A 12,572-nucleotide genomic window follows, 5' to 3' on the forward strand; every position below is an offset into this window, starting at 1 on the left:
AGAGCATTCAGAAAACAATCTTCACTCCATTGTTAGTCACTTTTTTATATTAATCAATTTATTACCAAGGGACTTGGGATAGCAGCGACCCTTTGCCTTAATCAGCTTCCATAATCATTCTGTGCGAAATAGCAGTCTCCTCAGAAGTACGAAAGAAGCAGTCCTCAGAAACACTTCAGGAAGATCAGGTACCATTAGATGGTATTGTCACTTTAACAACTATGGTGGGGACCGCATTGTGCCATTGTGCGTGACGTCAGGGTGTCATTGGCTCTTTAAGAGGGATTGCGTTTCTCTGCTTCCTGCTCACAGGGGGATCCAGTGACTACCCCAACCATGCATTCACAGATGCCTCTGCAGTGTTCTGCTCGCCACAGAGCCTCCGGCTATCTGTTCCAGACAATACTTCTGCAAGAGCGAAAAGGCTGACAACCACTCCAGATTGAACTACACTAACAGTACTGGTGAGTCCCAATTTAATAAAATAAACACTACCAGCTATGCTGTAGGACAGGAAAATACTGCCTCTGCAGGGAAAGAGAGGGGCTTATATATCAGGTCCCTGCAGGAGTTTCCTGTCCTCCTGAGAGGGAGAAACCAATTCCAATTAGTACCAACTGCCATGTGGGAAACAGGAAAATACAGTACAATATATGAAGATTTATCAAAATAATGGCATATACAGTACAAAGAATATACAGTACATGTCTCAGACCTCGATCAGAGGTGTGTTCTACTGGAACAGACTGTACACAGACTACAGAGGCTGCATCAGCCTCTATTAGGAGGGTCAACTAGTGTCCGTGTTTGTAGAGGGACCAGGCTATCCAGGGATGCATCAGACCTCGCTCAGAGGTTGCTGGTATACCTCCGAGTGCCCAGGTAACTTTCAATATCATCTCGTTTCTCTCATGTGAGAGACGTCTACACATGCAGGTAGGAACAACATGACTGGGGATCTCTGGTGGAAGGAGCCTTTAATTGCTGTGACTAAGGTGACTACAACGCAGGAAAGAGGTGCATAAACCCCATTGTGTGTACTGTCATGGGGACAAGAGAGATGTACACAAATAAACACACACACACACACACTTAATAAGCTTCTTTTTTCCATATTTCATGCCTTTAAAAAAAATATACCTTCTAGTATATTAAAACAAAATAAAAACTAATTTAAGTATTCCTCTGAAGTATTGCTTCCTTTTGTATTCAATTACATCCCGATTGATTATTTTGCCCTATGTTCTTGCTGTAAATTGCCTCACTACACCATTTTCTCCTCCAGGATACGGGATTTTTAATATTTTTATTGATTCGTTTTTATATTGTATTTCCTACCACTTGGTTAATTTTCTTCATTTCTCTTGTAATTTGATCTATTGATTTATTTAAATATGCAAAAATAGGCAACAATCACTCATATGTTCCTCTTTAAACACTTTCCATTTCATTTTGATAACTAAACCTAAAGAAAAGTAACTCAGGGTGTGAATTATCTTTCAAATGACCTGATCTTGTAACCTCTTATTGTGGGCTACATATCAATCTCTGTACTACTAAACAGCAAAAGAACTATTGAATACAATCATTTGTTTTTAGTAGGATTGTTTCTTTGATACATAGGCACCAATAAGACAGATTGGTTTGATCCCATTTATTTATCTGACAGATCAAACCATCTGTTGGCAGTGATCGCACACATATTTAGCAAGTTTATAATTATGCGAAACACAAAACAAATATAAATATAAACATACTGTTGGGTGCTGTAACCAAGGGTCCCTGATCCATAGTAGGAACCAATACAAATTCACACACAGTACATGTTACAACAGGACCAGGAATTCAAAAACTTGCAAAAAATAAATAATTACTGTAGAAAAATAATGTTATTGTATTTTCTCATTCCCATCTTAAAAAAAAAAAAAAAAAAATAAGTAGTGTGATACTAAAATATGTCCATGAAATATTTAATGTAGGGCTTGAATTGTCCATCTCTAGAGTCCGGTTAGCATCTTTAATGTCCAAGGTCACTTTTTGGACCTCTGCTGTTCTACATCCAGACCTCCCAAGATCACCAGGATTGTGTCATATACAGATACTAACAGTGAAAATCTTAGACCACATGAATGCAACATAGCTATGGCCACATCACCTCCATTGTACATCATGTGTAATTTCAGCTGTCATGGAGTCCCAGCTGATTGTGATAGACACTGGGTCCAACAAACCGATATGTTTTTTGCAATCCTTCCCTTGCTACGACTTTCGCTCCTTATTAAACCCTTATTTTACATGTTGTTTGCGTGCTCCTTCGTGCATTAGGAGGTCGCAGACTTTTGTTGGCTGCAGATACGGTACTTCGCCTCTTCTTCATGTTTCTGAACCTACTTATTTTAATATCCGCCAATCAAGCGCTATAGTTTTTTTATAGATTAAAGAGGAATGCAACTCCGGACAAAATAGGACTATAGTGTAAAGTACCACTATAATATTGGGCACAACCAACACATTACCAAGTGGTATGTAATCCCCCGGAGCGTATTAAGATCATAGGACTGTTTCAGTCTTTTTTTCCTGATACCCATAACATGCACCAGTTGGGTCCCTCAGGTGTACCGATGAATTATGCTTGAGATACAATACATAAAAGGGGAACGTAGTGTTACAGGAGTTCATTTTGACATTGATCTTATGTTTGCAATTTTCTAATTATTTAGTACAGTTGGGTTTTCTGCAAATATCTGCATAATGTATAATGTGTTTCATATGTAACCCCTCTATTGGGCTTACTATTTTATGTAAAGGGTTAACTATTGGGTGGTTGCGAAACGGTGACCTTTATATAATTGTTGCTAAATAATGTAGCAGAAGAAGTTAGCTGTCTCCATTCTAGGAGTTCACCCTGTCACATGGGGTGTGATGTACTAAAGAACCCAACCACCCCCCCTGTATCTATAGTGACCCTATTAGGTCATCATGAGGTATAAATATGGGAATATAGGAGGCTGGTCCCTAAACCGCCGGAGTGCCCCAAGAACATCAGGAGTAAAAGGATGGGGTCTCACACTGTTGCATGTAGTTCTTCTAAGGCCACGCTTATAGTGCCGGCGACAGTGACGTGACTTCAAAACAAATGTATTAACGCCGTTGCGAGTGCTTATAGTAGGAGCAACGCGACGGCGCAACGGTTTGGTCGCAATTTGATTTTTCCAGCAACCGCAGCGTGACATCAGTGTTTCCGGCGCTATAAGCGCGGCCTGTGTCCAACTTTACATTTAGATGTATGGTCACCTTTCTTATTTTCATAGTGAGGGAACAGTGCCCCTTATCTTTTAGAAGCACCACTACCGTGTGGAAGATCCATTTCTCACCCTTTGCTTGCGGGAGGAAAGTAATGTGTTGGTATCATGGCCTGGGGGCCCTAGTACAGGGACGCACTCTGGGGGGTGGCGGTTATTGGGGGGGGGAGAACCGCATTGGGATTTGTTATACCGGTAATCCCACGTTTACACATGCCAGACTCCCCATTAGTGGTGTCTGGAATTAACTCCTGGCATTGAGTATAATGGAGGGCATGTTCCTAGCGCTATTGAGATTCTGAAGATGTGACAGAAGCCTCGTGTGCCTCCCTGGTTCTCGGGGGAAGATTTCCGTACACACGACTTTAACAATTAAACCTGTCATGTTTGTGTCTAACAAAGTTCCTGATGCCCTTTATTACCACCCTGAAAAGTTGACACAACCACCCAGCCTGGATGCCAGAAGGTAATGAGTCTGTGCAACAACACCTGCACTTCCCACACTACCTCAACTGCAACTCCATTATGAGCCAGGCAAGGAGAGGTTACACATACATGATGCAAAGTACTTGGGGCACATAACACTTTATTTGGTTTCATATCATTTATGACAGAAGTGTTACATTGCAAGCATCGTAATGTTTGCTTTAGTTTATTCGTCGGTAACAATGTCTGGCGAATCAACCTGTTAGGTTTAACTTTTGAATGACATGGTTTTGTTGTACGTTTACTACAGAATAGACATCACATCATTCATGGATGGCACCTTATGTCACTGACACAGGGATGTTGCAGTCACATGACCCAAGAGTCACCCTTCACTGAATCATTACACCACTGGTGCAATGCTGCTCTGGATTCATTGCTGGAGGGGCTCAAACCCATCAACCTAAGCAGACTGTAGAGTTGGACAAAGCACATCATGGACATATTTCAGCAGCATGCCCTATGTTTTATTTATATTTTTAAGAACAACAAATACTATTAAAAGATGCCATGTTTGCAGCGCTGGTCCTATTATAACGTATGTGTGAAACCGACAGACACTCATCCGGCTGCTTATGTTACTGCTGTATGTCGGATGGCTGGAGACCGTGACAGACCCTGTACCTGTGTGTGACAGACCCTGTACCTGTGTGTGACAGGCCCTGTACCTGTGTGTAGTGGCTGTACGGGCGCCGGATCAGGAAGCAGCAGGTGCGCACCAAGGACTCCCCGGCTGATACTACCCGCACGGCTCAGCTTATCATGCGGGAAGGGGAGAGCTATTGGAGGCTCGCTCATCCGGCCGCAGGAGATGACGTCAGCGCGTTGCCGGCGTCGCTGCATCACGTGATACAAGGGGCGGGCTAGTTGCAGTGTGAGGCGAGACGGAGAGAGGGGGATGTTAATGGGGTTTGTGCGCTGAGAAAATGCAGCAATGAATAATAACACAATACACTGATAATAGCTGAATGTGACTGGGTAGTAAGGAACGTTTAATGATTAACACGATACAATCCTATATACACCATGTATGCAATGTAACGCATACCCTGCTGTGTAATAAGCGGTGAGGTGCTGTGTAATAAGCAGAGACTTCCTGAAAATGTATATATTGTGCTTTTACCCGTAAGCTTTATCGCACGGATGTTATATTATGGACTTTGTGCCAGAAATCTTACCTGGCAGTTCAGTTCTTTTTGTACAAGAGTTTGTGCAAAGTGATTTTACTTTTACCTGTACGAGATCTTGAATCATAAAGCAGCTATTATAGTACAATACTTTATTTAAATTAAAAATATATATGTATATATATATATATTTAACCTGCAATAATATCAAATAAAAATATAACCCCTGTACATTTTGCTTCCACTTACCTTTCCTTACAGATTGTAAGCTCCTTGGGGCAGGGCCCTTCTTACCTACTGTAACAATGTCTATTAGTGCTTCATATTTTATTGTTTTCATCAAACAGTATTGTACTGCACTATGGAATATGTTGGCACATTATAAATAAATGATAACCTTAAAGGTGCTCCTAGAAATACCTCACTATAGATTACATACAATAGTATTATAATAAAGTGGATCAGTGAAGTATAAAGTAAAACTAATAGAGAAGAGAGATTTTTCAAATATATCACTAAAGATAAGACCAGTTTTATTAAAAGGAAAAAAGTTTGCAACAATGCAGATTTATTTTATACGAGAAACGTTTTTAAGTTATACATCTGTTGTAAAAGACTTTCTGGAGAAAAAAAAATGTGTTCGTGCCTGTAAGGGCTTTTGCAAAATACCACAGTTATATAGCAAGACTTCTTGAAAATATATTTTCTTGTGCAGTTGTAGTGAAAGAGGTGGCTGGAAGAGGATGCTAAAAATGCAGTTATTTGTTCAATCTGCAAAATAAATATTACTCTACATGTTTCCGGTTACAATGGCACCATTTAAATTGGAAACATTAACAAAAAAGCATAAAAATAGCAAAAGTTATTGACAGTGATTTTGGTTTTAAAAAGATTCCCATATCAAGTGTGTGCTCAAGGCTATTGCAAAGCAGGTGAAACACTTATAAGGAAAACAGTATATAACACTTATTTCTCCTTAGTGGATCCATAGTTGCCAACATTGTGAAAACATTTTAAGTAACAAGCCTTGATAGGGTTTCAAGAAATTAATTTCACAAAGGTAAATCGAAACAGAAATACAATGTGAAACACATTTGCAATAACTAGTTCAAAGTTCTAGAAGCCGTTTTGGTCCTGGAGAAATTAAAATTAGTTGTGAATTATGATACATTCTAGGGAACCAACATTAGGGTTCTTCATAGATGAAATGATCGTACACTTGAAGAAGAAACCTATGAGGTTTCAAAAGCTCATAACATTTGTCAATATAGCCACCAAGAAATTGAAATTATTTACAATACAAAGTTATTAATATAAGCTCTTTATATGATATAAATATAATATGTATGCTTTGGTTCTCTTATATTCATATAACCATGTTATTATATAAAGTAAAATCTATACATTAATTTGGGGAAAGAAAAAACCAAGAATATAAGGAAGTGTACTTGGTGCATGAAAGACACCTGTCCTGTGGTCTGGCCTTGCCGTCATTAAACAAATATTATGCTGCAGCACAATTAAGTCACTTACCAGCACAGCATAGACCCACGCAGGCGATTAAATGGAGGGAGGTAGAAGCAACTGAGATTCCTTTCCAGAATATAGATTTGTTTCTGTAGATCCCTAAGGCTGCGTGTATAGTGCCGGTGATGTCACGCTGCGGTCGCTGGAAAAATCAAATTGATTTGACTTCCAGCGACCAAGCCGCCACTCCGTCGCGTCGCGCTTACTATAAGCACACGCGACAGTGGCAATACATTTGTTTTGGCACGCTGTCGTCGGCGCTGTACGCGCAGCCTAAGAAGAATAGGCCTAGAGAGGTGTATAACCATCCTGTTATTAAATTCACTTTAAATATTTTATATACATGGGAGGAAAAAAAGGGCTTAAAGGGTAAACCCTCTCTCATGACCCCTCTAGGGAGGAATGAGGAATTCCCACCAGGATGTATACCAGGAAGGAACAATATCTAGATTGCAAGAGTTATAGTTAGGATCAAATATGCTATCATTTTTGGGAAACTCAATACATTTGAAGAAATACAAGAGAGATACAATATTCTACATTCAGAATATTTCTGATACACACAAATCATGCACTTCATTATCTCAAAATTTCTTTCGCAAAGGGATACACAGCCGACTGTAATTGAAAGATGTGCCCAGTACAAACGCATCAGAAAGGGCTAATCTCAAGTATATACTCCACCTTAGTCTCCTAGATAAAAAAAGAAAAGCACTCATATATGATTTTGTGGGAGAAAGATATAGGAAAATATATTTCTAGGGATGATTGGGCAGAGATATTGGAGGTTGTGGCGAGCTCGTCTGCACAATTATCAAGGAAAACCGGTACAAGATTATGATGAGATGGTATTTAACACCAGATAGAATAGCACATATTTATAAAGGCGCAAGTGCCCGGTGTTAGAGAAATTGTGGTCATAGGGGTACATTATATCATATATTCTGGACATGCCCAAAGTTCATTCCCTTTTGGGGAAGAATCAAGAGAGAACTCACCAGAACAGTAGGTATTGTTTTACCAATGTACCCCGTATTAATGATCTTTGGAAACCTGTGCCAAATGTGTCACATACTTTGAACAAATGAATTGTGCATCTTCTGACAGCAGCAAGATGTACAATAGCGCTTCGATGAAGCAGACAAATTTACTGTCTCATCAAATTTTTCTGGAAACAGTTTGACGTTGTAGAAAAGGAAAAACTATTGTTATTATTATAAAACTTACTGCACTTATGAACAATTCTATGTTACATTTGAGAAGATCTGGAGTCCCCGGATAAGGGCTTTTCCAGAAGATATATTGGCAATGCAAGATATACAAATGTAAAGATATTAAGGAAATAGAAGCAGGTTTTAAAACTCTTAAGGTCATTAACCAAACTAGTAAAGGTGCTGAGAAATGATTGTGACTGCTATTGTCTCCTACCTCCCCTCCCCCCCACATACATTTTGTTACTATTGTCATTATTATTATTATCATCACTATTAATTTTATTGTAAAGTTGATTTAAGTGTGTTAGTTGTTCTATTGTCCCTTACACTTTTTTCTTTCTGTACCTATCCCCCACCCTCAATATACTGTAGTGCCGACAATTATTCCAAAAACAAATAACAATAGTTCGGGAAAAAAATAAAGACTGTGATACCATACCAAATGAAGAAAACGTAATCAATATATTGACAGTAGTAAGTCATTATAGTAAAATACATGCCCTGATAAATATAGCGTGTTTCAAAGTCATGCCATTTTGCTTTTGATAAAGGCCATGCATGGCCGAAACGTCACATCAATTTTTTGGTAATAAATAGTGCATTTCAAATCCGTGGAGCCCTGTTCTTTATACCTTCCATTGAATACTGGATTATCACAGAGAATCCTGAACCAGGAGCACCGGTATTTGTATCTATTTTATTGTTATTGGTGTGCAGCAGTCTCCCTATTTCTATAAACAAACGTAACATCTCCTGCACAGTGCAGTCCATCACCACATGAGAATTTAAACAGCCATAGGGTTGTATAAGGAGGATAGCCTTCCATCCACACTGTGGTGTACTGCTTAGAGCAGTGGACTGGTATATGAAAGATCATGGTTTCAATTCCTGCATGTGTATTATATAAAATAATAATTTATAAATGATAACATACCATGCAGGAATTGAACCCCTGATCATTCATATGCTAGAAATTCTCTAACTACTACACCACAGAGGGTGTTCTGACTTAAAAAAAAACAACAAAAAAACATTTAACATATTAAATAACCTTAACACTGCAGTAAATCACCCAATTAGAATATACCATACAAACAACCATAGGGTTGTTAAAAGAGGATAATTATCTATCCACGTTGTGGTGTAGTACTTAGCGCAGGGGACTAATACTGGTATGATCGAGGGTTCAATTCCCCGGCAGTACTGTACTGCACACAAGCAAAAGTTTATTGTAGCTCTATTCACTGTTGTCATTGGCCAGAGAAATGTCATGTGACCCTCCTCTGCGCTTGAAGGCACCAAGCTTGGGAGAGTAAGTAAGCACTGCGCACCAAGCACGTGGACGCAGCCTGATGAAACGGAGAGGAGAAAGCTGCAGATGCTGGGTAAGTCCTCGCGGAACCCCTAATTGCGGCGGCCATTTTCCCCCCGCGATCCCGGTAATAACGCGGTCTCATTATGTGGACCTCGAGCACCACATTATAACGGGGTTCAGCTGTATATAGTTGCTGCACATGTGGATGACGACCTTGGGGAATGTGGGCCTTGGTTCAGCGGCTCCAGCTGTGATGGGATCCTTGGATGTAGGAAGTCAGCTCCCTCACAGCACTCCCTACCCCTCCTGCCCAGGATCTGACACCCAGCGTGAGGTATGGTGAACAAGTAGGTTTATTGGACATGCTGCAGCAGCTCTTCATGCAGCATAGTTCTTGAAGTCCAACATCCCAGGACTTCAAGATGATGCTTGCCCGATAGTATGGGGCCTTGAGTCTTGGTGGTCCTTAGGCCTGAGGTGGGCCAGCTCATCCATGCAGTGGGAGAGGCTAACAGAACACGCTCTCACCTTGGAAGGCAGAGCAAGACTGCTGTAACTTTGCCACACCCACTGGTTAGCTTCAGGAAGAGGCGGGCTCATGGATTGTACCCATCACCAATAGGCTTACACAGAAACCCCCTTATTTCCATCACAAGTGGGCGAAAAGGGGGGTCAAAGGCTAGGATGACCAGATTTTGAAAATAAAAAACCGGGACACATAAAAAAAATTATTAATACAACAAGTGACATTACTAAAAAATGTATATTATAATGATATGTATCTAATAGTGTCACCATGGATGCTGTATTATTCATTCTACCTCTTCCCATTCTCTCTCTACCTTCTCCCCCATTCTCTCTCTACTTTCTACATTCTCTCTATCCCTCCCCTCCCCCATTTCCTCTCATCATCCCCCCCATTTCCTCTCATCATCCACCCCATTCTCTCTCGCCCTCCACCCAGTCTCTCTCTGTCTTCCCTCCCCCATTCTCTCTCTCCCTTCCCTCCCCCCATTCTCTATCCCTTCCCTCTCCTCATCCTCCCTTCCCCCATTCTCTCCTTTTCCTCCCCTTTCCCACCCACTCTCCCTTCCCTCCCCACCCCCCATTCTCTCGCTCTCTCCCTCCACTCCTCCATTCTCTCACTCCCCTCCTCTATTCTCTACCTCCCCCCTCCATTCTCTCTTCCCCCCCTATTCGCTCTCCCCCCTCCATTCTCTCTCCCCCCTCCATTATCTCCCCCACCCCCTCCATTCTCTCTCCCCTCCTCCATTCTCTCTCTGACCTGCACAGACACAGCCAGTGACCTGCACAGACACACAGCCACTGACCTGTGCAGACTCACACAGCCACTGACCTCACACAGCCACTGACCTGCACACACACACAAAGCCACTGACCTGCACACACAGACCTGCACAGACACACACAGCCTCTGACCTGCACAGACACACACAAAGCCACTGCGACACAGACAGAGAGACATACACACACACAGGGACACACATACACATACACACAGAGAGACACACACAAACAGTCCCACATGCACCAGCTCTATGAGGAGCAGCCATGCAGGCGCCACCTGTGTGTGTAACTGCATGTTTCTCTCTCCATTTTTCTAGCTCGGTTCCTGTCGATCCTGACCGTGCCCCCTCACGCTCCAGGCCCCGCCCCCTTTTCCTCTGCATCGGAAACCGGGACATTTCAAACATTTTTAAATAATTACCGGGACATGTGCAGTAATCCGGGACTGTCCCGGCTAAACCAGGACGTCTGGTCACCCTATCAATGGCCCGTAGATTAACCCCTGAAGGCCCTGAACTTTCTAGGGACTTACATCACAGATACACTGTGGGGGAAAGAGAGGTACTTATGGACATACCATGTTACAACTGTTCTAACTGTTTTAAATGCGGCAGCCCTATTGGCTGCCTGGCAACATGTGGTCTGCAGCCCATGAAGCTGCTGGGACTTGTAGTTCCCAGCGGATCTATGGGTGTAATGGCTGCTGCTGGCTCACGATCTCCCTGCAGCAACCACACAGCCGCCCCCCTACCGCCTGGAGGCAAGAGGGGGACCTGGCTACAACAATATTAAAATAGGGAACCTTTTACTTCTGCAGTGTAATAGCCAACTAGTCTTAATGCTGCTGTCTGCACTAACAAACTGTCTAACTGTATGTGCCCACCTACTGTTTCTGGGATCTGTGTGAATAACAGTTTTCACTAACCCTTGGAGTTGTGATGTGTACAGGAACCTCTTTTGAGCTGTTGGTATAATAATGCTCCCATGAGCAGTTTGTTTAACAGCTTTACTCTCTCAGAGGCTCTTGGGAAGCTTTCTCCAACTAAAAATGTCTCTCTCTAACTCTTCAAGCATTTATTAGGCACTTAAAGATGTTTCTTTATTTGTAAATACTGCCACAAGTCAGTAGGGCATTTCCATGGATACCAGCACAGAAACGGCTGCAGTTAAAAACACAACAGTCTGACAAGAGATAGTTGGCACTGATTAAAATGGCTGTGCAAGCTGCCAGTCACATAGAATGTGTATGTCACTTGTGAGTCTGTCACAACTACAGGGAGTCACTGTGTGCCCAGACAGGGTCCTCACAGAGCTCAAGTAGAATTTAAGGCTGCCTTCACTTGTCAACTGCTATTTTCTGCCCCTTCTAACTGCCTCTGTGTAGATCTAACATTCCCCAATCAGATTATAAAATGTCAAAATTATTTTTTATTTATGCTGAAAGTATTTCCATTCCCAAATTCAGCATCTTGCATGTTTTTTGTGAGGAAAACTCACCTTATACCGTTTCAAATTCCGTTTTAGAGGGAGCTTCCGTGGGAGCCTCAGAAGGCAGCAGCCTTCTCCTAAGCAGCCATCTTGTTACAGATATACTGTATGTTGAATCAGATAAACAAAACCACCTGTGCTTGTTACACAATAACTACATATTACTGATGGAGTGATTAATGTGAATGGGCGGCATTCTCCACAAGTAGCGGGGCTTTGTTTACATGCAAGGGCTGGATCTGGTGAAGTAGGCCCCCACCTAGATACCAAGCTTGAAACGCCCCTCCCCCTGCTCGCAAAAATGGTCCCTTTGGACCGGAAAAAGCCCCAAGTGCCTCTCCACACGCTGCCTGTCTGCAGTGGTCTGAGGCAGCGGGGCCTTAGCAGCACGCTCCTAGAGGGCACCACTATTAGGGTGTGAATAATGTATTTAGTCAATCCACCTGCAACTGTTTATTGAGCAGCTTGTAGGAGGCCAGTCCCTCCTTTTTCAAGGTATATAAATGTAACGGGTTTTCTGGACTGGCCTGACCCACCCAATCTCACATTGGCCCCTGTGGTCTAACCAGTCCCCATTACAGTGTGGTGTCTGGTGGTGCACCTGTTGGCAACAGGACTCCTGAGTCTCCCGCATGATGTGTTGGGGATTGCCAACCCAGACAGGCAGCTGAGGTAGTGTGCTTGAGTCCTACCTAGATCCAGTGCAGCGCCTCCACCTCATCAGGATCCCAGCGTCCGCTTGTGGATGGCCCTGGTGAGGAACTCCTCTGTGGTGCAGCCCCCTGCGTAATCACTCCACACTTAC

General features: G+C 42.3%; 1 protein-coding gene across 3 annotated transcripts in view; it reads right to left on the bottom strand.

Annotated features, from left to right (window-relative positions):
• EMC2 (ER membrane protein complex subunit 2) overlaps positions 1–11,859 on the bottom strand; it is a 78,764-nt gene extending 66,905 nt beyond the window's left edge. The window contains exon 1 of one of the 3 annotated variants that reach the window (XM_075582471.1): positions 11,777–11,859. The gene's annotated coding sequence lies outside the window, so the exon portion shown is untranslated. Of the gene's footprint in view, positions 1–4,434; positions 4,615–11,776 lie in introns of those variants that run through there. The other 2 variants (XM_075582469.1, XM_075582470.1) reach the window with 2 other exon arrangements.
• Positions 11,860–12,572: the final 713 nt, after the last annotated feature.

The sequence above is a fragment of the Ascaphus truei genome, chromosome 2 (genome assembly GCF_040206685.1).
Source record: "Ascaphus truei isolate aAscTru1 chromosome 2, aAscTru1.hap1, whole genome shotgun sequence".
Classification (NCBI taxonomy): domain Eukaryota; kingdom Metazoa; phylum Chordata; class Amphibia; order Anura; family Ascaphidae; genus Ascaphus; species Ascaphus truei.